Source organism: Pongo abelii, chromosome 4, assembly GCF_028885655.2.
Source record: "Pongo abelii isolate AG06213 chromosome 4, NHGRI_mPonAbe1-v2.0_pri, whole genome shotgun sequence".
Classification (NCBI taxonomy): Eukaryota; Metazoa; Chordata; class Mammalia; order Primates; family Hominidae; genus Pongo; species Pongo abelii.
In genome coordinates, this window is record NC_071989.2 from 25,021,084 (window position 1) to 25,048,512 (window position 27,429).

The following is a 27,429-nucleotide window of genomic DNA, read 5'->3' on the forward strand; positions in this document are numbered from 1 at the left end:
GATTGAAACTGGGATATATCTGCCAGCATGCAGCAAATATTGGTAGGCCTGATGCAGTTTAATTCAGGAGGGAGCCTCCATCAGCTGTCTCCTCAAGGACATCAGAACTGCCAGGTCATAAGAGCCCTTAGCGTGTCTCTAAGAGCCCTCACTCTGCCTCTCACCTAGAGTGCCAATGAGTGTCAGAGAAGCAGTGTGGACAAGGAGTCCCAAAGGAGAAACTGAGTCTCCCGGAGATCTCTGGGACTGGCTGCCATCTAGAAACCCCACAGAATCCCCATATCCATTTATTTATTCATGCATTTGACCAAGGCATATCTACTAAGAGGACACAGAGCTGAACAAATCAACCTTCTCAGCCATAAAAAGCTCGCTTCCATTTTAGTGGAAAGATTCAGACAAGTACAATAAATAAGTAACACAGCAGAAACAAAACCAGCAAACTCACTGTCAGCAAGAAGCTTGATTTCACTGAGAGGATATCAACAATAACCACATGGAAAAAGTAAAATACAGAGTATAGTGCATGTAATAAATGTTCAGAAAACACCAAAACAGGAAAACGGCATAGGCAATGTGGAGAGATTTCTATTTTAAATTGGAAAGTCTGGGGAAGCCTTCCTGAAAGAGTCATTTTGACTAAAGAACTGAAGGAAAAGAGAGAAAGCCTAGTTGATCTCTCTCTCTCTTCCTCTCTCTTTCTCATCTATAGACATAGATAGACATATTTATGTGTGTGTGCATACACACATATATAATCCATTTATATGCACACATATAATCCATTTATATGCATTATATACATGATATACATGTGTATACACACACACACAGATATAAACATCTTTCATGCATAAGGGACAGCAACAAGTAAAGGCCCCACCCAAGGTAGAGACACGACGGAATGTTATATGACCAGCCTAAAACTAGTATGACTGGAGTGGTGTGAGTCCTGAGAGAACAAAAGAAGATGAGGTTAGAGATGAAATGCAGATCCAACTGCATTGGCTTCTTGCCAGCTCTTGCAACGTCTTTGGCTTTTACACCAAGTGAGACATTTGCACAGAAGACTAACATGATCTCATTTACTTGGGTTGAGAGAGATTGAGGTGCAGCAAGCACAGAAACAAGCAGACCTGCTTGAAGGCTACTCAATTCAGTTAGAACGAAGACTTCAGAAAATGTCAGCACAAACTCAAACTCAAGTCACAGCTGACCTTTGACAAAACATATTAATTTGATGTGTGAATGATTGTTGACAAAACTTTTCAGCTTCTAAATGTTATGGGAAAGAGTATGCATGATGAATCAAGAATATATTTGATCGCAGTTTGGCTGTGAGAATTGGCAAGGAGGGAGAAGAAAGCGCCTGAGGGAAGAAGGGACATTTTCCTGGCTAGCCACAGCAAATTCATTAGCTCTGTTGATATTGAAGGATCAGTTTTAGCAGGCTGCAGAATTTGGAATGCATTAGCATGGATGAAAATTTGTAGATCAGATTACCTCATTCAGATCACTCTAGTGTTCTGATTAGAGAATGGATTACCATTCTACAGTCCAGCCAGTTTTGACAGTGATAATCATCAGGCAGTTAAAATCTGCTAATATAAACTTTTGAATACAGACTCTAACTCCTCTTCAGGTCCCCAGGACTTAACAAAATCCTGGGACGGATGTGGTATTTATTGATGGTGGTAGCAGGGAGGCTCTCAATATTCAAGAGACAGCAAGCATTACTTCATGTATTTTAATCACAAAGAAATAAAAGTATAGGTAGTTAGGGGAAACAACCCTCTAATGTCAGGTTTATATTTTACTCCCATATTTTTAAAAATAAAATCTTCACTTAGTATCATTCCATTTTGTAAACTTTTAAAAAGTTAGAAATTATTTAATTTAATCCTTTTATTTTCAAGAGGATTCTGAGACCACATAACGTGATGTGACTAGCATATCTGACCTCAGTGGTAGCACTTTCTAGGACACATAAAACTGTGAGATAGCTTCAAAAAGTGTTGTTCTTATAATGCCAATTGTAGGGAAAAGGGAGAAAATGCTATGCCTCTGCCAGAAATGAGAATTATTTCACCTTTCCTTTGTGTCATGCAGGAAGAAGATATGACTGGGAACTAGAGCTACTGGATCAGAGCAGCCTCACAGCACTCATTCTGCAGCCAATTCCAAGCCAGCAGTCCTGCAGACGCAGGGAAGCTAGTCAGGCACACTCCTGGTGGGGGTACTAGTTTTATTTAACAATCTTGAACAGCTGGAGAGCACAATGCTAACGACCACTTGAGCATGAAAGTGTCTGATCATTGCATATAAAATATGACATGCAATGAGGAAAAAGGGTAATAACAATATACCACAGAACAAATGTACAGCACCAGGCCAAAATGTGTAAATCGCATAACAAATTTTTTAAAAGAGAACTGTCATTGTAACGTGCATTCTTAAAGTGGACTATTTCTTTCAAATCAGAAATAATTTAAACAATCAGAGAAATTCTCTCTTTTCAATCACCTCAAACATATGTAATTGGAAAATGATGCAATATTAGCAACAGAGAAATAAGAACATCCCCAAAAGAGAGATTTTCAGGTCCAGCAGGAGTTTTTCAATGGCATTTAAGCATCATATGAACAAAAATATTTATAAATTGAAGCAACACTGAGGTCTGAATATCTCTTACCTTGCAGAAAAGGAATGCTATCAGAAACAAAGCAAGTAGAAGGCAGTTCTGTATTCCAAATGCAGTTACAGGGTGAGCTGTTTTTAAATAACAGCATATGTGTTTTTAGGGATTTGCCTCGCAGCATGTGTCTCTTTTTTTCACATAACTGTCAACTATACCAGTGATGAAAATGAAAAATGTATCACTCAAAACTTTTTTTTGTTTTCTGAACTGTACTTTATCTAGTGAGAAATGAAAGTTCTCTCTCTCTTTTTTCCCTAAGAAATACATTCCTGTAACATTTCTGTACTATCAAAGTATAACAGCAGGTTGAAGGAAACACAGGACATAGCCAGATACCCACACAGCAACTGTTTTTTGCTTGTTTTGTTTTTTGAGAGCTCACTAGATACTCTGAAGTCTAGTAGAGAAAAAGACTCTGTCATCAAGGAGCAGTGTCCTGTTATGAGGAGAAACAACTTATAAACCAATAACACTCCTCTTCTCTGCACTGTTTCCTCCATAGCACTTATTACAAATAAGCCATATGAAATGTTTTTCTTATTCACATTGTATTGTCTGATGCCACCCTTGAAAGTAAACTCTATGAGGTCATAGATTTTCATCAATTTTATATATGGATTTTTCCTCACTGCCTCAAGCAATATTTAAATAAATCAGATAATAATTATCAAATATTCCTATTAATTCTACAAATTATGAGTAAACAACATGTACAAAGAGATAGGAAAATTTAATTCCCTCTGAGACATGTAAAGAGACTAATGATGAGGTGACACACTGGGTATGGTGATCTCTAGGTCCTAGAAAGTTTCCATGTCAGAATAAGAAATTGCATGCCTAAAGTCTAAATGACTTCATTTTGTTTCTTGTCTCATTAACCACCCCTAAAGTATTTCTTAAAGTAATTTTGTAGTTTCATTTCTGAGATTCCAGGTTCAGAATGGAATTTAGAACCAATTCTTCAAAGTGCCAATGTTTGATGAAAGCAAACTAAAATCAAGAGGTAGTAAGGCATATGTTGAAGGTCTCTTGATTGGTGAAAAAGGCAAGTCTGGAATCCATATGCTGAAATGCTCATCCTTTCTATCATTAGCTTCTATCAACCATGTGCCTGCATGTTCTCACACAAAGAACTGCATTACCTCAAAGAAATACAATAGAGCTGGAAAATGCTAACAGGAAGACAACTAAACTATCATTAAAGAAAAGAAGCAGCTTTGTAAAGGAAGACCTTAAAGATTAGCATCTGCAATCTGGAAACTCTGACATCTATTAAATCACGAAGAAGGTGAAGAGTGTAAAAGCCAAGCTATCCACAAACTTCAATTATACTAGGTCTTAGGGCACCCTTTGAAGTTTAAAAGAGATAAATATAGGAAAATAATGGGAAGTGCCATACTACTTTATTTATTAGGTAGAGTGCTCATGGAAGTAACACAGGCTGAAAATATAATAGGTTCATAAAAGGTTTAGATAAAAAACATGCAATAAATCAATTCCAGACTATTAAAGGGAATTGGCCCAATATACCGTTACTACCACTTTTATCTTTGTCAAAGTACAGAACTCTCCTTGCTCTTTAGTTATATTGGAAGTGCTTAAGCTTGAACATTGTTGCACTGATATTAAAAAACCAGGTGTCTTAGTAATATGAACTAAATAGCAAGAGTAGATGTGAAGCAATACTCTACACACAAGACCAAGGTGAAATTTCCAAATGACTATTACAGTAATGTGATTAGATATATTAAACACTCTCTGAACACACATTTTTCTCAAGTGTGTGTATTACATCTTTAAATTTAGATGCAAGATCTGACTGAGATCTATCTATTTATCTATCCGTATACATATATATTCATATATATATACATATATATGTGTATATATATTCACAATTCACAAACATGAAAATGTATCAAAGGCTATTTCCCTTCTAGGTGTGCAGTTTAGAGTTTGGTACATAGTTTTAGGTTTTGGTACATGGCATCATTTTGAAGCATCTTAGGCTCTTGGTATCAAGGATTTATAAAGTTCTCCTACATCACAAAATTCATTATATTTTTAAGTATTAATCTTTGTTGCAGAATAAAATACTTTCATTATACATTACTCTCATTTAGTAATTATGATCTGAAAAATGTTTACTAACCTTTAAGAGAGAATTTATTTATCTTGGGCTCTTATGTTGAATCATGTTCTCTTATCATGATTCTTGCTGCTACATTAATATGAATTACTCGTAGAATAATGTTGCTGGAACACATGTAAATTAAACATAAAAGCTCATCACGTAAACATTTGTGCTTGTAATACTTACAAAGTCAACACAAAAAATAAAAATAACTGCAAACACAAATCACAAAACCAATGGCCATTCGAATTCATGTTAATTTTATGGATCAGATTCTTTTGGTTCCCAAAACAATGTGGTTGATGACTATGTGAATATGGCACTGGAAGCTAACAGAGAGAGTTTTAGACATTGGTAGGCTTGAAGTAAACTCTTGATTCATTTTTTCTCTATATGGGAAAATTTTCACATAATTCTTATAATTCACCATTACATAATTTGAGGCTTATTTGGCAAAAACTGATAAAATATATAGTATGTCTTTATCTGGTCCTTTTTCAGAGGCCTCAAGGAGGCATGACAGGGACAATAATCACGATGGAAAAGCAAGTCCTAAAATAACATGAAAGTAATTTGATAGAAGAGTTACCCACGTTAAGCATGATTATATTAAACACATTCATAGTAGCACATGAAAGTTTTCAAAAGTCATACAACTTGAATCAGGTTTGAGAAACACTATTTTATATCATAACTTCGATGTAGATTTCTAATAGTAAATTTTTATTAAAAAACATAATCTAGCTGGGTGTACTGGCATACACCTGTAATCCCAGCTACTCGGGAGGCTGAGGCATGAATCACTTAAATCTGGGAAGCAGAGGTTGCAGTGAGCTGAGATCATGCTATTGCAATCCAGCCTGGGCAACAGAGCAAGACTCTGTCTCAAAAACCTATATATATATATATATATATATGTATATATACACACACATATATATGTATATGTATATATATGTATATATGTATATGTATATATGTATATATGTATACGTATGTGTGTATATATAGTGTGTATATATATACATATACATATATAAGTGTACATATATACACATATATAAGTGTATATATAAAATATATGTGTATATATGTATATATAAGTGTGTATATATGTGTATATATATGTGTGTGTGTATATATATATGTGTATATATATTTTTTTCCTTTTATGGTTAAAGCCACATGAAGAAAAAAATGCTGCTGAATATTTTTCCGGTAATAGCTATTCAGATTGCTAAAACTCAGTGAGGGGTGTGTGTGTGTGTGTGTGTGTGTGTGTAGTAGTTTGTGTGGTAGTGTGTGTGGTGTGTCTGCATGGTGTGTGTGGTGTGATGTGTATCTGTGTGTGTGAGGTATGTGTGTGTGTGTAGTGTGTGTGTATGTGGTGTGCTACTTTATGTATGGGGACAATGAGTGGTCAGCTTATGTTATAAAGATGAATTTAGAATTTAGAATCTTTCATCTTTCTCCCGCACAACAGACTTCATGATGATCAGCAAGTTTTTAAAAGTTAATTAGTTTTCATTGAAAAATTAATCCATACTCATAAAAACAATTTCTAAAAAAATTAAGTACAGTGAAAAACAGTCCTCTAGATGCAGACATGCAAATCCCTTACCCTTCTACCCAGAAGCAACCATTGTGACTACTTTCCTGCATATAATTAAAAATATTCTATGCACATTAAGTAATATCACCATATGCCTTATTTGCCCTACTAGGAACATTTAAAAAAGTAAACTATTATATAACGCTGAAAGGATGACATGAAGTTCACTGAGGAATTTATGGCTACTTTTAAGTTAGTTTTAGTGACATTTTCTTACACATAATACTAATCTTCTCACTACTTTGAATACATTTTGACAACTCGATTTTACATATTAATAAAATAAAATAGTGTTTAAAATATGACACATTTGGTGTACTCTTAAATGCTTAAATCCTACTTAATTTTAGGGCAATTTTCTGTCATTGAAAAGGAAAAAAATAAGTCACCAATAAATAGAAATTTTATAAAAAGAAAAATATAGAGTGAAATAATAGATCACATATTTTTTCCTCTCAGGAATACAGGCATGTATATTTAAATATGCAATAGCGGTTAAGAATGGAGGAGCAGGGACCATATTATAAGAGTTTCATTCTGGCTCTCTTGTTTACTAGCTTTGTGATTTGTGAAAGTCATCTAAACTTCTTTGAGCCTCAGGTCCCTCATTTGTAAAATGGAGATGATAATATCACCTGCCTCCTTTGACATGATGAGGAAAGGGAATACTAGAGGCAAATCACTCTGTACGTTGTCTAATATGTAGAAAGTGCGCAATAAATTATAGCTATCATTTATTTATTTGCTTTAACACATTTTAATAGCAGAAAAAACATCTACATATAATCAGTATTAGTGAAAGCACAATGATAGCTTTACATATACGAACAGTATGTACTGCACAGCACACACGCACACCACACACACACTAATATAGTATATGTATTATCCCAGTTAATTAGAAAAAATAAACTCATGAAGTTGATATTGTCCGAGTTTTTATTTTACAGTGAGGAAAACTTTGGCTACTCTTATGGCATCGTAGTAATGACACAGGAATGGGAATTTTAAGTATAAGCTCTACATCATATTTTGCTGATGACCAGCTACAAGATTAGGAGCAAATTATTTTCCCAGGGGAAATAAAAACCACAGAGTTTGAAATAAATAATGCCTTCCCCGGTTACACAGATAAGCCTGAACTGAGGTAGGATTTAAACAAAACTATCTTGCACATCAAAGACTCATCAGCGTGAACATCAGTAGTTTTAGCAGCTACAAAACACCAGAACACCAACAGCATAGACGAGAGACAATTAGACTTTCATCAGTGGGAGAAGATGCTATACAGCAATCAAACCAAAACCATGATATTTTAAAGATATTAAAGACATTTTAAAGCTATCTTTACTGGAAATGTAGTGGGGACAAACTGCAGACACCAAGTGGTAATTCAATATACATATGAATTTGAGAGCACATATGAGAAAAATGCTAGCAGTGGAGAACAGTTTAATTCCATTGCCACCCCTCAGTTTGGCTTATCTGAAAGAAAAGCTTCTGGTTGACTTTGAAAGCATTTGGGTGTATATTAACACCAACAGCCATGCATATAAAATGACAAAAACAGAGGTTGATACTTTTTTACCCTATTTGTCTCTTTGAACTTCTTTTAAGTGAAATTTTAAAATAATACCTCTTTTATAAACTTTTTCATTATGTCTGAACCCTTTAAGCTTGTATTCAAGTTTCTTCACAAATGTATTTTCTTAGCATAAACCCAGGTTGGTGTCTTAGTAACCAATTAAACTTCCATATTCATTCCTGCCTTTGCTCACAGAAATACAAATTCTGGAACACTTGCTGCCCCCCCACCCCGCTGCCCGCCTTGACACACAAACACACACACACACACACACACACACACACACATTCTATATATTTTCCAAGCCAAGGTCAAGTAAAAATTCCATGACCTCCATTACTTCAGTTTTCTTACTTATACTGATGATCCTAGTATTATATTTGTTTCTTATACTGCTTAATTATATGCCACCAAGTACTTCCATGCATTATTTTATTTCTCAAAGATATGATATGGCTCTTAGTTTTTCTACTATATTCATCTCATTGAGGCAAAGTTCTGTAGAGAATATGTGTTTAAAACAATAAATGGCTATAAAGCAAGAATCAATTTAACAAAAATCAAATAATTTGTATTTCTCAAAATGAGTAATATCCTCTACAATAAGCCTACTTTAAGGAATAAATACTTGTCATTTTCAATGTATTTAGAAAACTTTCTCTTCTAAAACTGATTTTAGATTCAGTTTATGAGCTTGGATATAGAAACATCTCAGTATTTTCTAGTTACAATTATGAACATCTCAATATTTTCTAGTTACAATTATGAATCTACCCAAACCACCCAGCAAGAATTTTAAAATATATTTCACCATACCATAACTTCAAAAATTCTGATTCAATAGGTCTTAGGGTGAGGCCAGTTGTATATATTAAGTGAAAAGGATAACAAAGAAATAAATAAAAAGCAAACTCATCAGGTGAAGAAAAAAACTGCTTTAAAGTTTCTCCTCTTAAAAAGATAATTGCTTTAGCTTAAAGAAGGAAGTGATAGAGTTTGGCTTTGTGTTCCCACCCAAATCTTATCTCAAATTGTAATCCCCAGGTGTTGAGGAAGGGGCCTGGTGGGAGGTGACTGGATCATGGGGGCAGTTTCCCCATGTTGTTCTCATGATAGTGCATGAGTCTCATGAGATCTGATGGTTTTATAAGGGGCTCCTCCCTCTTTGCTTCCTTCACAGGCTCTCTTGCCTGCTGCCATGTAAGACGTGCCTACTTCCTCTTCTGCCATGATTGTAAGATTCCTGAGGCCTCCCCAGCCATGCAGAACTATGAGTCAATTAAATCTCTTTTCTTTATAAATTACCCAGCCATAGGCAGTTCTTTATAGCAGTGTGAGAATGGACTAATATAGAATATTTTCCAGTGGAAAGAAAAACACCTTTTGGGTCTCTCATGAGTCATTTAATCTTTCAATTACTCAATGTTAGTATACCTGTCTGTAAAATGCAAACCATAATATATGTTCTACTTATATGGTGCATGAGTTTCCTCACTGAACATTTGCTACTATGTGGGAGATACTAGGCTATGAGTTGGGGATGTAAATAAAAATCAGAATGATCTTGGTTTTAAGAAAGTAAAAATATACAAAAGGAATAAGGCATGCAAAAAACAACTCAGAGCAGATGATGATCCACAGTAAAGAGAGGTATAAATTAAGAGTGATGAGTTTTCCAAAGCTAGAGAGCCCTAGTGGCTGGAGAACTCAGGGAATATTTTAAGGAGGCCACACACAGGGGCTCACTCCTGTAATCCTAGCACTTTGTAATCCCAGCTAAGGCTGGCGGATCACTTGAGACCAGGAGTTTGAGACCAGCCTGGCCAACATGGTGGAACCCCATCTCTACTAAAGATAGAAAAAATTAGCTTGGCGTGGTAGTTTCTGCCTGTAATCCCAGCTACGTGAGATGCTGAGGCATGAGAATGGCTTGAACCCAGGAGGCAGAAGCTGCAGTGATCCGAGATTGCGCCACGGCACTCCAGCCCTGGTGACAAAGAGAGATTGTCTCAAAAAAAAAAAAAAAAAAAAAAAAAAAAAAGAATATCAAGAATATCTTAAGGAAAAAGAAACATTTGAAAACTCCTTAAGTGTGAGTTTTAGCAGCCAGAACCTGAGGGCAGACTGATCAATAGAAACAAAATGAGAGAGATTAAAATAATAATAATAAAATAAATAAGCAGAACTCCTAGAAATAAAAACTGGTCTATTTGTCAATATCATGAGGCAAATTACAAGAGAGGCAGAGAAGCTACAATGAAGAAAGTATTAGAACAGATTAAAAAATTTGATTATTACCTAGTAAGCAGTAATATATGCTGATAATATTTAATAGGCATTCGTAATTGCAAAAAAAAATACTCTGCCAAGTGCTTTGTAAGTTTCATTTAATCCTTTCAGCAAAGTTAGGAGGCAGCAACATTATTGTCCCATCTTCTAGACAAGGGAAGTGAGGTTTAGCTAGATTGAATACTTTGGCCAAATTTTCAAACTCCTTCCTTGGTGGAAGTGGTAAAACTCTTAGTAGATCTGCCTCAAGTCTGGAGTGAGGGCAATTTACCACTATGCAGTACTGCCTCTGGAAATGGGATTGTACCCAAGCATAAATATTGAGCTAGTGAGTAACACAAAGTGTCACTGCCTTAAGGACTTAGGTTAATCTCATCCCTGAAGGAAACCTAACACTGTATGTCATCAACTTTAATTCTTATAATATCCTATATGTTACTTTTCTGTGAAATTTCCATAGTATATTGTAATTTCTGACCTCTGGAAAACATCAGAAGTCATTTGAGGGCAGGAGGTCCAAATACGGCCGATTTTTTTTTATCATATCTTATTGCCTAACATGTTGCCTTCTTTATAATGAAAAATCAGTACATATTACTGAATGGATAATTGTGGGGAAAAAATCAATGAAGAAAAATATATTTCAGGAAGAATTGGAGAGGGAAGAGATACAGGCATGCAGATCAGCTCAGCTAGGTCTTTGGATTTGCAGACAGCCATGCCTCCTGGCTCATCAGCTTCATCTTTTAATACCCAGTGAAACAGTACTCACCTTTCAAGTCCCTCTTCAGCTTCGCATGAGTAAAAGACCATGTTCCCTCCTCCACATTTTCCTGAAACTCCAATCATATCGCAAGCAGAACACTAAATAATTGACAACTTACTTACTTTTAAACGTGGCTCTCTCCTACTATATTTCCATTTCACTGAGAAAGGGGACAAAAAAAATCTCATCTACATCCATTTCTCAAGTTCCTAGCACACTTTATAATATATATATTAAAACTCTAAAATGTTGTTGACTTGTGAAGGAAAGATGTAATTTGAACCTATTCTTTAGTGTGGAGTTGGAATCAAAAGGAAAGGATCATTTTTTAAATACAGATAGCATTAAAATCATTTGTCAAATAATTCTATTTGAGAGGAAAAAAGTTGAGATTTATAGAAAATACATTTTTTGTCTTAAGTTAGTGGAAAGTGAAAAGCAGTTCAAAAATGGTCCCAGGGTGATGGTTGACTATGAAAATCTCCCTTATCACTTGAGGATAATTATCTTGAATAAACAGGTTTGCTGTATTTTAGACAAAAATTGAGAAGGAAGTAGATATTTCTAGCTAAAATTATTTTGGGTTGTTTCTTGGTTTTTACTTACTTTGGGAGGTGCTTTCATATGCTTCTTTCTATATTTATGATCCATTTACTATTTATTCTGCAAAAAACCTTTGCCCTAAAATGTAGCACTAAATATGACTATGACATCATCAAAACGTTGCATGCAGATTTTAAACATTTCTATACTCTTATACACACCATTTCAATTTCTGTTCCCCCTTTGAAGTCGAAATAAATGCTTTATATATTCATTTGAAATAATACCTAGTGTGCAGCACTGCTGAGAAAAAAACTCCATCAGTCTTTTGAGAATAAAAGCAAATCAATAGTAATATCTCTCAGAATAGAAGCACTTTTGTTGACAGAAGGAGCATGGTTTAATGGGAAGCAAAGTGATCTTTGTTTTCAGTCAGACTATTGGGCTGTGCATGAGAAATGGCATGCTCTGACCACTTGTTCTACATTAAAGGGCAGTACGGCAGGTTCAAAATAGAGAAAATAATTTGCCTAATAGCAATGGACAACTCATAGCTTTAACACATAACATAGAGATCATTATTATAAGATTTGTATGCAATTTTATAAATTTGTCTTTAGTTCCCCTTTAGGGCTATTCTGTTCATTAAATCAAATCCTCCCAATGCCCCAAAGATGGGTGATACAGAACCTATTCACACAGTATCCTGTAATTGTGATTAAGCTATTCCATTTCCAACGTCACAACTGAAGTTTTACTCAGGTTTTGATGATGATGATGATGATGATAACGATGATGAGGAGGACAATGTTGATACTTTAGGATGTAACATCGATTGATAAATAGATATCACTATAGATATAGTTATACATATACAAATAAAGTAGGGGAAAATTTTGTGCTCATATATTCCTATAAGCTATATACAAAGACAATTTATTTTGATCAAATTTATTCATGTTTACCTTCAGATAATAAAGTAAAGAAAATAATGAGGAGTAAGACCACATAAGCAATCAATGACTATTCTTGACTTAAATACCTAGGTCAGTGCTTATTTTCATTCTCTAGAAAATAATTGTATTATTTTCTTTTTAAGTATAGGTACATACTAGTAAAATTACAAGCAGTAATTATAGGTCTTCCTCTTCTGCAAGTACGTTACTACTTTATAAAAAACCCAGTCAAAGAGGCTTGATATTTGGTGAAAATGCACGTTACACAAAGTAAAAATAAATTGTTTTAGAATTTATAAAAAAAGTAAACAAATTTGTCTCTTTGAACTTCCAATGAACCCACTGAAAAATGCATTCAATGACCAGAGTTTGCTGGTATTAGTTCTCTGCTTTTCTTGTAGGCAGCATATTTACATTTAAGTTTTACAAAATGCAAAAATAACAATAATTCAGCCCCTGGTTTCTTTGTGTTGAACACCAGAGGATTCTGAAAGGAATTTTTCCTTGAGAAGGTTAAATGTATGTCATTAGAGTTTACTTGTAACTGCACAGTAATATATTTTAGTTTAAAAATGATATCTTGCCTCAAAAATATTGTTTAAAAGATTTCATGCAGTTTTGTAAAATATTTGCTATAATGTTTTACAAAAACATTACAAATATTACGTATTCATGTCAATATGTAAACATTAAATGGCATTCATTTAAAAATGATTCATTTTCAATGTCATCTTATAACCCTTAATGTAAATTCACATCTGTTTCAATGCTTCCAAGTGCAATGTTCAGTTGGAAAAACATCTAAAGCCAGAAAACATTGTGTCCCATAGAATAATAATTCTCAACATGACCACAAGGTGGCTCTCAACACCGAAATATGTTATTTTCCCTGTGGACAAGTGAATAGAATTTTACCAGAAATATTAGCAGCAATTTACCCTATAAATGGGTCAATACTTCAAAAACGTAAATTCATCTCAACCCTCTGATCACATTGTGAAGCCTAATTTATATTGTTTTAAACTTCAGACATTCAAAAGAACACATCAAATGGTTGAAAACCTTTAAAGAATTTGAAGGATTTTGAAAAGAAATGATTATTTCAGTAGTCTGCATAATTAATTATTCAATAACCATTTCTTGGGCTTTAAAAATTAATTTCTCCTCTAATTTTGCACAATTTTATTCTCACTTTACTTCCAACTAAATGAAAGCAAAATAGATGCAAGTTAACCAACTTTGTCTCTAGTATGATTAAAGAATGTGAAAATTAAAGAGAAAGTATGTCAAAGTTTTAGCCCTTGTAAAGTCCAATTCTAAAAGTATATATACATTTAGATGATCAATTATACTAAATGTAAAATGTGTATAATATTAATAGAATATTTTAAATTAGCCATCCTGATGAATAAGCCATGAGGTTAAATTATTTTGCCAAATATTATAGTGAAGTTGTGAAAAAAAAGAATCCTATGAAATGGCCACAGCATTTAATCAAGATGATAAGAAAAAGATAACTATGACTCTGATTAAGCAGATAATACATGATTAAAGAGATAATACATGTAAATACATAGCTATGGCAAATACGAGCATTATCTTTACTATGCTCACCAAAGTATAACTTTCAGGTAGCTTTAGGAGTCTCTATTATAGCTTACCTCATCTTTACAAGTTATTGGACAAGATGAAGTGCTAAGTATGTCCTACCAGTATGTGAATGTATAAATAATATATTAATTATCCCTGAGCTATAAATAAAACTGAAAGAAAAATACTGTGATATAATCCTGGATTTTTAAAATAAAGCTTTTAAAAACATATTTATGAACCCATATAAATGTATATTTTATGACCTCAATGTATGTTTTCATGTGTTTATGTAATCCGTAGAAACCATTCCAGATGCTTTTAAAATTAACATATAAATAGAGCCAAAAAAGGAAAAGAAAAAACAGAAACAGTGGTTTCAAATTGATCTTCATATCACCTTGAATGCGAAGAATGAAAAGAATGAATGATCTAAATAAAACCTGTTAAATTTTTCACATTTTGCAGCAGGTTCTATGTCTTCATCAGACAGTTTCAGAGACCTCGTCTAGGTAATCGGTAGTCCACTGACCTTTCAGCTTGTAATATAGACTGCAGAATTATTCTTGAGATTTATAGGTATCAAAACTTTCATGGGATAATTTCTGTAATGCACTGCCTCTGTTCATCATTCTTTTTCTAATTCTCATTACTCTGACCTCAAGAAGGAGAATCTGTGAAAGGAAACATTACTGCAGTGTATTCAGAAATGGCTCATGTTTCACCTGAGTGAGTTTATGTGGCTCATGGACCTCACAACAGTTAGTCTCACTCTTTCTTATGCTTTTTTCCTCCTCTGTCTCTGTTTCGAGTCTTTCCTACCATTTTCAAAATTCGTATCCATCAATTCCCTAGTTCATGCAACACCTCTCTGAGAATGCAATTTAAGTTTTCAGGTTACATTCAAGTCTTTATGCAACTGACATTTTCACAATCATTAGAGAATGAATATATTTATAAAAGTTTTATATTGAGCCCTTTCCAATTACAATCATAGACTTATGAGCCCTTTCCAATTATAATAATAGATAAGTCAACTGTGTGCCTGGAAATGTGATGGTTCAAACTCCCATTTTTCCAAAAATAAAATTCAGAATGAAGAATTTATTGTCAGTAGAATTAGTAAGAGGAATTAGACTTAAAACACCAAGAACGTCTCACTTCAAGTAGAAAATTATTCCATAATACAAGTTAAAATATTTAAATATTTTAAAGTTGTAGCCCTAATGATATTAAGTGCTGTGGTAAAAGTACAATGCACTCAATATTCATTAAGCGTAGGTCACATGAATTAACATCTAATAATAATACCAATGACAGCAATACACAGCACTAGAACACCTATTGTGTATTAGGCATTGTTGTTAGACACTATAGTAATTGCTTATTTTAATCATGACAATTGCCCTATGATGTAAGTATAATTATTAACCCCATTTTACAGATAGAAAAAACTACCAGTGACATTAAATATGAAACATATGGTAAGTGGCACAGCTAGGATTTAAATCCAGACAGTCTGGTGCCACGATCCATGCTTTTATCTGTCAAAGGACCTTGTGAGAGCACTTAGGTTAGGGTCATCGCATTTTCTAAGAAAGGAAATCTCAGTGCTTCTAGAATGTAGGCTTATCACTGTGTAGTCTCCTATTAAACATGACCTTCCTCTGGTGTCCTCACAAAAACAGACTATTATATAGAAGAGTCTTTTTCACAGAGTGACCAAGTTTTAAACACAGTGGCTTCTATGAAGTGCTTATTTTCATTACTTTAGGAGTAAGGAAGCTCCTGTTCATAAAAATTTTCTGTATACCAAACTCCCATAACACACAATATACCTATATAACAAACCTGCACATGTACCCCTGAACCTAAAATAAAAGTTAAAAAAAGAAAGAAAACAAAAAAGTCAGCAATAGAAATTTGGGATACATTTGGCCTCCTGATACATAATTTTCCTGTAGGTTTCTTGATGGGGATGGGTATATTAGTCTCAACTTTGGGCCCTTGCTTTATCCCATATAGTCCCCTGTGTCTGCAAGATGATAACTGGCTGTTGCAAATCTGAAGTGCACCACAGATCACCAACCAAAAGGCTGCTCCTAACGGAAGCACCAATTCAAAATCCATTCTCAGGGGTTGACGAAAGAAATCTTAGGCTACACAAAAATGTTATCTTGAACCAAACTGCTAACTCTGATATTTTCTTTAATGATGTGGTATGGCTATAAATGCAATGATGCAGCTTTAAAAATATAGATAAGTGAGCTCCTTGTATTAGTCACTTTAAAAGCACCTAGTACTTATCTTTCTTGTATTTATCAAAGCTGGAATATAACAAGTCATGTGATTATTCATACAATGGCTCACAGTAGCAGAGGCTTTTGTTTGTTTCTCCCTCTTTCTCTCTCTTCCCAAGTTTGTCTTTCTGGGTGCTTGCACAGTGTCTGGCTTATGATAGGCACTTAAAGAATACTTGGCAAATGAAGGAATGAAAGAACGGATGAATGAATAAAATGCTTTTGAGGGGTTTCTTCGGCAGTATATCTAATGGAAGATGAAAACTTAAGACTGTGTTAGGTGGAGGATACATGACTGCCCATGATGTTCTACCATCTAATTCTACTACTATTTCATAAAAATGGAAACATTTAGAACACAACTACTGATATTTCCATTGTAAATTATATTATATTTAATTATGAATATCTCAGATTAGAACCTGCCTCTTCTCAAGGACAAAATTTGTACTAAATTCATCCTTGTATCTCCAGGTGTGACAGAAGGGAGTGGGTCACAGTAACTTCCCCCAAAATGAGTGAAATTAATTAGGAGCTAAAGAAAAATTGAGCAAATTATTGTATAGATAACAGGATACCAGTTAAATTAATAATAGAAACTGCAAAATAAAAAGTATAACACATATAATAATAAATAGCAACATATGATAGCCTAAAATCAAAAGAGAGTTATTTAATGATTGTGAATTTTAAATTCATAGTACTAAGCCCCTAAGTACTATCAAAAATTTCAAATTTCCATAAGGGTGTTACTGGAAACAGTGGTTCCTATGCAAAGTTTCATTTTGCTTCAATGAAGTACAAGGTTCTCCCTCATCCACACTTTTTTCTTCTTCGACCTACCTAGAAACAGGCTTGATCTAGCCTCTACTTATAAAGCAAAGTGATTAATTTCATTGCTCAAGTCAAGATTATGGTTGCCATTCACCTATTTTCTCATCTCCACTGGGCTGGATTTCAGATTTCATCCTCTATCGCGATGGCAAATCTAACTCCAAGGGGAGAAAAAAAATCAGTAAAGAAAATATTTTTCTCAACTTAGATTTTAGGAGTATTTCATTTCTGTCGTTTTTTTAAGTATCAATAGCAAGTACTTACGCCATTTGCAAGTTAGTGAAGGCTTATTAATTAATTTTTAAAATATTATACAGAACTATCTAGTATTAACTATTGAAAATTAGGATATATATTTTAAAAGACAGTAGCTAGAAGACAAGAGAGTCTCAGAAAAAGTAGAGTTCTCATTTATCATTTTTAATTGCATACAGCAAGAGCGGGGGGAAGTCACTTCTTTAGTGTAGAAATTCTGTAGAAAACCTCCACTCTTCACTCAGTAGTTGAAAACAAAAAAAAAAAAAGGAAAAAGAGACAAAGTGACAGTGCCTCTAAGTATATGTCTGTGCTTAGGATTCATTTTTTAACTCATCTCCAAAGGAATAACTAAAGTCTTGGTTGAGGGGGTAGATAAATAAAGATTTTCTGTAAGTTTCTACTCATGGAGAAATATTCAAATTTAGGGAGCTAAATGCAGGCAGAATAAATCTGCATGTTGCTGTTTTTCACTCTTCAGGGACTACATATTGAAAAATCACTCTGGTGACAAAATATGGTTCAAGACTACAGAGCAGGAATAACCCCCAACTTATAATGCTTTAAGAAGAAGTCAAAAAAGAAAAGAAAATATATTATAGTTGACTAAGCTAATAGATAATCATTGGATAATCAGCTTCTCATTTGATGTAATAAGTTGACATATATTTTACTCCAATAGTTTCTTTTCTTCAGGTCATCACTAAAGCAAATCAGTATCACACTGTTGGTTTTGAAAGTATGTAATTCCTGTTTTTGATCTTATTAGCAATAGATTTAAATTAGAGGTATAAAAATTTTAATGTTTTGGTTTATTTAAGGAAAATATTTTAAATAAAATAATTGATAAATACACTTTAGAGGTTGAAGATTTATATGGAAACACAAAACCCTTAAAACTCCTCAGGTAGCTTAAATATTTTCAAATCTATCAAAAAATAAGCCTATTAATTTAAAATTTACCTTTAGAAGTCAAATTATTTGGAAACATTATCGTGCCTCATTTAAATTTGAAGTTCGCTTCAATAATCATGAAAATTTTCCTTAATTCAGAAGTCCCAGAATTTACAATGGATTCAAAGGAAGTTTATTTGACTTAATTTTATTGAGAGTGGGGCTATATTTTTACGAAAGGAGAAACAGTTACATTTTAAAAGCTTGTATTAATATCATGTACAAAATTTACTCCAAATTTTCCAATTACTAGGGCAAATATATTGGTTGCCTTTGATCTATTCAGATAATGATATTGAATTTCAACTGTAATTCTTGTATTTATACATATTACATTAACCATAGAGAGAATTCCCAGAATAACTCAAGGTAGAATATTTACTATATTCAGTTTATTGATTATTTCATTTTGTTACATATTATGCCTACCTCAATTATTGTTACAGTTTCTGTTTCCCAAATTTCCAACTGGAAACAAAAGCAATGGTAGTTCTTTACTACATTTGCTCATTATATACTGGATTTCATTTTTAGATTCCAAACTGGTAATACTTGTTTCTTGCAGCAAAGAAGAATCAACATGTCTAGTGAAACATTGCTTTCTAGAAACATGTAATTTACGTTTATTTTAAAAATCAGGGCTCTGTCAAACCATTTCAATATCCTCTCTTACAGTAAATCAATAAAGATTCCTAATCAATAACTTATGCATTGAGCATAATAATTCATGCCTGTACATTCTACATTCTGATAATTTGGAGGAGTCATTTCAATAATAAATGCTGAATTCCCCTACTTGGCTTGCTAGTGCAGTAAACTACACTGGTGCCAATTTCAACTCCTTAGAAGCCTCAGTGTTACAAAATTTATAAAAGAGTTGCTTTCATTTAAAAGAATAGATTCTAGCCAACTGAACTGTCATATACTTTGTGCTATAATGCAAAGGATAATGTAATAAATGTAATGTATAATGTGGATGATAGAATACTGGCCATAAAAATCAAAAGATTTACAGAAATAAAACTTTACAATAGGGCAATTTTTTTTAAAGCACATGGGAAATTTATTCAAGGAGTTTTGTAATTGTTTTAAATGAGGAAGGAGAGAAAAGGAAAAAAGAGAGGGAGATGGAAATAGATACAGATTTACAGAAAGAGAGATGGGGTAGAAGAGAGAGAGAGAGAAGATGACCTGCTAAATTTACGGGGATCAGCAGGGCTCTGAAGTGTTTAGAAATGTCATTTAATGCTGAATTTCCTGTTGTGAAGCAATGTTGTATTATATCTTATAGTCTATTGTTTAATTCTGTCCTGAAGCTTGAAATGTCATTTAACTTTAATTTATATCATTGCATCATATACAGTATGTTGAATCAAGACTGCTTTCTTGAAAAAAAAAAAGATTGAAAATTGAAATCACGTGATTTGGTAAAGTGCTTATAATGTTTCTGACAAACTCTCTAAGGATACGAAACCCTTTACTGAAAGGCATTTTTATATGAAGGCATTTCAGTCTCCCACAGGCAGGCATTATTTTGAAGGAATGCTACATTTTATTTCCTAAAATGATGTAAAATGTGATTTTATTTTACTCCTTATTTAATTTGCAGCTTTCCCTTTCTTTAGTTCCAACTCCAATATGGTTAATGTTTAACCAATGTCTCTTAGTCATAAAGCGTATAGGTCATCACTTACATTGCAAGAAAGAAATCGGATAAAAATATAAAGAAACTGGTGAAAATAAAGCACTTTCATTCTTAAAAAAATCAAGAGTTACTTTTTTGTGAGAAGTTGCATTGATAATAAGAGTTAAGCAAAAGTTGTATTAAAAATTTTTAAACAGGTCAGATTATTTCAACTCATCATTGTTAATATTTCATTAAGAATAATACATTCCCAGAAATCTACAAATTTAATGTGATGGGTCTTATTTTTTGACAATATGTGTCTACAGTTAGTTCAAGTGAGTGATGACAAAAAGGTATAGGAAAAGCAAAATGGCCTTATATGCTTTAGGTGCCCTTATATTCAAGAAAGACAGGACAACTGGATTGTAAAAGGGCTCAAGGGCTCATACGAAAATGTCAAGTGAGGTGAGACTGCTCTACAGTCAGAAAAGAAGAGGACACAGGCAACCCAGAGCTGATATTGTTATCTTAGAAAACAGGCAGTGCTTGGTAATTGTTTGAAATTGTCTCTTGTTCTTATGCATGAAAAAAAATCTGTAATTTTGAAGGTTGAACTTATTGGGGTAAATGCAGAAAATTATATGAATGCTCTGTGAATATCATCCAAAGGTTTCAATTAGGAAAAAAAAAGGCAGATTTTCTTTTAAATTTAGGACTTGTATTTTTTCTGTAGATTTCAGATTATTGTAATTATGACAAAACAATATACTTTTGTGAACTCATTGGTCTGTACAAGTGTCAAGAAAAGATAAATAGATTTGTCTGTGATAATTTTCAGTTTTTCAAATATGCATCTATAGTGTCATTCCGAGAACACTTCTTTTTACTACTTAAAATATCATAATATGAACCATATATTGTACTTAGTATAATGCTTAATCAATTTTACCATTGCTCAGTATACGTCTCAGAAGGATGAGGAAATTTTTCTTGCTACTTGGTTTTTAACTTCAATCTATTCCAGACATGACTATTAAATATAATATGGTTAGTAAATTGTCTCTTTTGAAACCCTATTCCAGATAATATGTTGGGTTAATCGAAAGTAGAGTTTTCAAACATAGACCTGAAATTTAGAGATCAAATATCTGCATAAAATTACTTATAATTGGCATAAATAATTTTAATGTTTTTCTACTTATAATTTCAGTATTTTACAAGTACTTCTAATGTGACAGCAGTATTAGAATGTAATTTGCATAGTAGAAATAAGAATATAATGTGGCTAATGCTTTTAATACCCAAGGGCTACACTAGAGATAGTAGGGTTTGCATCACTGATTTGTATTAATTGCTTACTATGAAACACTATTACTGATAATAACACTTAACAAGAATATGGTTCACTTTGCTGCTGATTCAGCATCATCAGAGCCAATACTGTTGCTGTGCTGCAGCCTAGTGGAATGATTTGGTATAAAAATGACATATTCCAGTAAGACGTGTTATCACTTGCTGCAAAGTAGGTTAAGAAACATAGGAAATCAGTCATAAGCACAGAAATCCCCCAGATAGTATATACTTTGCCTCAGTTATTTGCTCATAAAAAAATTAAGTAAAGGTCAAGAAATTCACCCTACTTTTTATGCAAGATTCACATATTTTAGAATTAACCTTTCCAGTTTCAAATAGTCTATTTTTCAACAAGAAAAAAAAAAAAACCTCTTCCAGATTACACTAACTTTGTAAATAATGTGTCAGAAATATCACTCTAAATTAAAGTCAATTTTTTATCCTCTTTTTTTCTTTTTTAAAGAAAACCCCAGTGTGGGTAAAAATCTAACAATGAAATATTAAATTGATTACCTGCATAGTACTGTTCTAATTAATAAACAGTTTCTATAAACATCAAGGAACATCACCTAGAGCATTAATCGGGTACCAAACAATTTAACCATTGACTTCACACATATGCATATGTCGGTGGATGCTCATACAGTTTACCTTCTTTTTTCCCATTTCCCAGAGATTTTGGTTTTGTTTGTTGTTTTTTTTCCCCAAACTTTTAAGTGTATGGAATTCTATTCTTTGATTGAAGTCAGGGAAGGCATATGCCTTCACCAGAGAAGTCCATTTGTTCACAGCAAGTATTTGAAACCCAAGAAGTATCTGATTTAATGAAAGCAGACACTGACTCACACTTTAATAACACAGCCAAAAAAAAAAAAAAAAAGTGAAAGAAGCATTTCTTTATATTTTTATCATCAGAATGGGTTTGTATCTGATGTGTCCCTAAGGCACAGATCCACGCTGTTTATACTTGTGCACTCTCCAGTCTCTTCACCACTTCCCTCCCCAAATAAACCATTACTTCCTTATGCATTGCACATTGAATACATATGTGCCACGTTTAGTACACTGGGGGGAGCAGGGGGCAGATTATCTATGCCACTTAGCATTTACCTATGTTTCTAGGACATAACCTCTTCCTTTCTTCTTCATCACTTTTAACTAAAAATGAACATACGGCTCTGTCAATGACATAATGTTTTCATGAAAGTTCTACTAATTAAAAATCCTCACCATACCAGACCTAAAAAATGAGCACACTCTTGCCAAGTGTTATTCACCACAGAGAAGCTCTTGTAGCTACGTTTTAAAGGAAGATAGAGAGGGGGATGGTGTGGAGGGAGAAAGTCTACTAACATATGCATTGAAGTATAACAGTTGTCAACATCAGAAGGACAGATTATTTTTAATATAGATCCTTCAAAAAAAAAAAAGAGGAGAAAAAATAATGTGTCTCCAAAGAGCTGAGAAGTAATGGATGTGCAGTTTTGGATAATAGAAGCTTTCACTGGAATGAAGGAATGAAGGACCACAATTATAGGAAACATCTGTTTTTTCAAAGCAAAAGACGATAGGTCATTTTTAAAACAATATTTGTCTTTGTACCTGTAGACTCCCCTTTTTTCATAATAAAGAGACAGTAGGTTTTTATTTTAGTGGCATAAAAACAATTTCAGACTACTGCTTTTGCCCATAGTTACGGCGCTATCAATAGTTACTTGTTGGGGACATGCATTTATACTTGCAATATGCTGCATTAATTTAACACCACATAAAATATGGATTTTATTGCAGCAGAAACAATAAATGCTGCAACTGTTGACTACATGCATTTACTCTCCCTCTCTTTACCTCTCCCCCCCAATACTACTGACTCAGATATAAAATTGAAAATAAGAATTCTACCTATTCTATTTCTGATGAATGTCAAATCTATTGTATTTATGTAGATGCTTAGTGTCCATTGACAGCTTCAAGGAATCTGTCTTCTGCCTGTCATTTCTCTTTATATTGAACGTACAATGAACTATGACTATGAATAAGTGCAGAGTGAATCCATTCATATGGAATGCAAAGTAATGTTAGATGATGTTAGAGTTCACAGCAACAATGTTATCTCTTGAACTAATTTTTAAAATAAAAATGAACAAGTCTGGGCAGGACTAATTCACTTCATAACATTTTTTAGCATTTGTTCCAAGTGAATGAATTCACAAACTCTAATATCATGACCCACTGTTGAGCATAACATATAATTTATGCAGCTTTACATTGCCTATATAGATATTCGAAGCAGTTGTTTCTAGAATTAAATATATAGAGTTGTATGCTTATTTATTTAGGTATTTAAGATAATTATTTTGAAATAATTGCTAAACACAACTTAAAAACAAACATTTATCTCCTCCCTCTCCCTCCCCACCCCTCAAGTGGAAGAATATATAATACCTTAACGGAGTTAAAAGAAAAGAGGTGAAGTCTTCCTACCTTTTTTATCAGCTTCTGGATAATGGAAGTTGGTTCCAGCCAAAATAAACCAGGAGAAATTGTCACTATGTCTCCTTTTTGTTTGTTTTCGGCTGTTATTTTCTATCACTGATTCTACTTCAATCTAACTCAAGCTCTTTCTCAGCATCACTTTTAACTCTGGACAGCAGGGAACCGAAGAAAACGGGGGCGAGCTCTCTCTCTGATTGGCTTTCATTCAGTGCTTCTGATTAAGGGGAAAGGAAAAAAAAAAAAAGGAAAGGGGTGAAAAAAGCTCTTCCTCACACGGAGAGAAAGGTTCTGCTGATAGAGCTGCAGCACTCGCCATGGGAAGGTTAGAGACTGTGGAAGTGCTGGCTTCTGCGAGCACACAGCGATTTGCAAGTGAATGCGAGGGGAGGGCGCATCCGAGAGGAGGGCTTTGCTTGAAAGGCGTCCCCTCCCCCGCAGGGCAGAAAGACTCTCTGTTTCAAGGCTAAGGTAATCAGCCCAATCTAATCCGCCTGTGTCCGTAATACAATCTCAGGAACAGGACTGCTTCTTGCAATTTTTTTTTTGAAAAGATAGTTCTTCTGGAATATATATTCCTGCACCATCCTTTCACCAGACTACGGAAATCCAAGTATTATCGGAGCGCCAAGTCAAATTGCAACCAGATCTGATATGTTACCAGAGTGATTTTTCGTTGTGGTTTTAAATGCTTATTTATTTTTTGCTTTCAGGGAACTTTCTCGGCTTGATTTTCCAAATCCCTTTTCTTGTTGCTTATTGTCATAGGAGTGCATACCTCTCTCATCATTTTGGAATGTCCGCGAGCCAGTCTTCTCTGCCTAATCTTTGCATTTTAATACTTTATAGATAAAATATTTTATTAAAAATGTAAATATATAATTAGTGTTATTAAAATATTTAGACTTTGAACTTGACACAGTTTCCTTTTTTCTTTTTAACGTTTTTTTTCTCATAAATATGAGTTTCATACCCAAATGAGTGTGTGGACAGATGTAAATACATTTGGATTGTTCTATCTACTTATACATCTAACTGTCTCGCTATTTATCTATCTCCACATCAAATTGCAATCAACCAAACCTTACCAAAGGATGTCAGTATAGCTCCACAAAGTAATTAACATCTTTGCATTTTTCCGGCTACAGGTGAGATTCCTTTTAAAGTGCCATCCATAAATAAATTATATACACATATACGTACATATATGCACATAAATACATATATGTCTATTATAGTTTTAAAGCTAGAGGAGAAATTACGAAGATCATTTTGGCCTGTTATTATTATTATTATTTTAGCAGATAATAATGCTCAGAATGTTAAATTGTCACAGGACTAACTGGAGGCGGGGTCAAAGCTGTAATGCCATACTCCTACTTCCGGTTTAGTATTGTTTCTGGTTGCCATACTGCCTCCTCTGTACCTATTTGATCATTCTAACAGTCAACAGGCCCTTTATATAATCAGCACAATGAAAAAGGAAGAAACTCAATCTGAGGGGAAAAAAAGAAGTGAGAAGGAGATTCAAAATTAGATTCCACAAAGGTTTTAATGTATCACAGTGTTATTATATGATGAATGTTACCAATTAGTTTTATATTTGAAAACACCAAACATTTCCACTGAGCTAAACAGCTAAAAGATATTTAGAGCAGAAATGGACTTTTGAAACTCTTAATTTTACAGATGATGGCATTAAGATCAGGAAAATTCTATGGTCCCCTCTAAAGTTTGATAATAATAGAGCTAGAATTCTGAATTATCACCGTATCATTTTCCCAGTTTTTGTTATGTTTTGTATGTTTTTTTCAACAGGGTGCCTTAATTTCAGAGTCAAGTGAAAATAGATATTCAATTTTTTACCTGTGATATGTATATTTGTGTGTATTTGTGTTTGCCTGGTATATGTGCGTATTCAATATAATACTGTTATTGACATGTTAAATTAGCTATCAAGAGAAATTTATAATATTTAATTAAATGCAGCAGGTTAGGTGCACACACACACACATTGTTCTCTTATTAAATTAACTATTTCCATATGTTTGTTTAGTGCTAATTTCAAAATATATGACTATATAATGTGAAGAATTTGGGGGTTACATTTAAATGGGTTGAGAAAATAACCAAAGGCTAAGATCTGAGGTAAACTGCTATTTCATTAATTAGAATACATGTTGAAATGATGTATTCCCAAAATAACATTTTCTGAATTATAGAGAAGTTTATGCTTCTCTTACGTAAGTTTTTGGTTGGTGTGTTTATTCTGCCCTGTCTAGTCATCAGAAACTCAGGTTCCTTCTGTCTTGATACTCACTGTTTTTAAGGAAATGAACTCATTTATATGATCTAAGAGAGATCACCCCACATCTACCTTCTAGAAAAAGGAATAAAAGGAACAAGAGAAAGCTGCTCCCGTCCTTTGAAAAATGTGACCCTGAACATGTACATGTCACTTTCATGATCTCGTTGGATGGAATTTAGACACTTGGTCACACATTGTTGCTAGGGAGGCTGGGGATGTGGTATTTACTCTCACTATTTGCCCAGCTAAAGTCACTGGTGCTATTAGGGAGGTGACAGAATTGGGTACAAACAGCAGGACTGTCTATTATAGCCATGTATTATAGAGTAGTATATTTTGTATAATGTACTTTTTTGGAGAAAAGCAAATTTTTATTCTAGTTTAAAATTAGAATTATGTCATAATGCTAGTGAAAGATATCTATACAAAATAATGTTAATAATATTTTAACATTTATGAAACAATTATCAGTTATTGCATTTTTTCTTTTTTTGATCAAGTAATATAATTAATAAATAATAGGCAAAGCATCCGTGTATTCCAAAGTTCAGGGGATCTAGTTATAGATATGAGAGAATGAAGAGGAAAACATTTGAACAATAAATGAATTCAACCCATTCACATTTTTCTTAATGCTCATCTCATAAAAGAAAGACTCTATATCTGAGATCAAATGCCATCCTATCGAATATATGTCCTAGTAATTCAAATTAATATAAAGAATAAACAGAACATTGACTAAAATGTAAAACTTCTGACAATGGGTTTTGTTTTATTAAACAATATTATTTTTCATATTCTTTATTTCACAATATAAATGAGTTAACTTGGGATTCTGCAAGTTTTTCTATTTCTTTATAATTTTCCCTCCAAATCTTATGTGAAATAGTCTTGCGAATTAGATAGGGTTTTCCTGTTGTCACCAATATCAGGAAACTGGTAGCACATGGGAGGTGAAATTAATAAATGAAATGTAAAAGGGATAGTAAACTCTCAATGAAATGAATGGGTCAATATCTTGCAGAAGTGTCCTTTAATATGAGGAGAGGCCATATATCAACTACAAGCAAATAAAAGTTGATGAAAACTTTTGCAAATATATTTCTATATACAACTTTTAAAACTAAATAGG

General features: G+C 33.4%; 1 protein-coding gene across 3 annotated transcripts in view; it reads right to left on the reverse strand.

The window, feature by feature from the left end:
- LOC100440065 (cadherin-10) overlaps nucleotides 1-24,412 on the reverse strand; it is a 163,062-nt gene extending 138,650 nt beyond the window's left edge. Inside the window, exons 1-2 of one of the 3 annotated variants that reach the window (XM_054555443.2) lie at nucleotides 23,981-24,347; nucleotides 4,851-4,954 (exon numbers count right to left, since the gene is read on the reverse strand). The gene's annotated coding sequence lies outside the window, so the exon portion shown is untranslated. Of the gene's footprint in view, nucleotides 1-4,850; nucleotides 4,955-23,980 lie in introns of all 3 variants that reach the window. The other 2 variants (XM_009240608.4, XM_024247190.3) reach the window with 2 other exon arrangements.
- Between the last annotated feature and the right edge of the window lie 3,017 nt (nucleotides 24,413-27,429).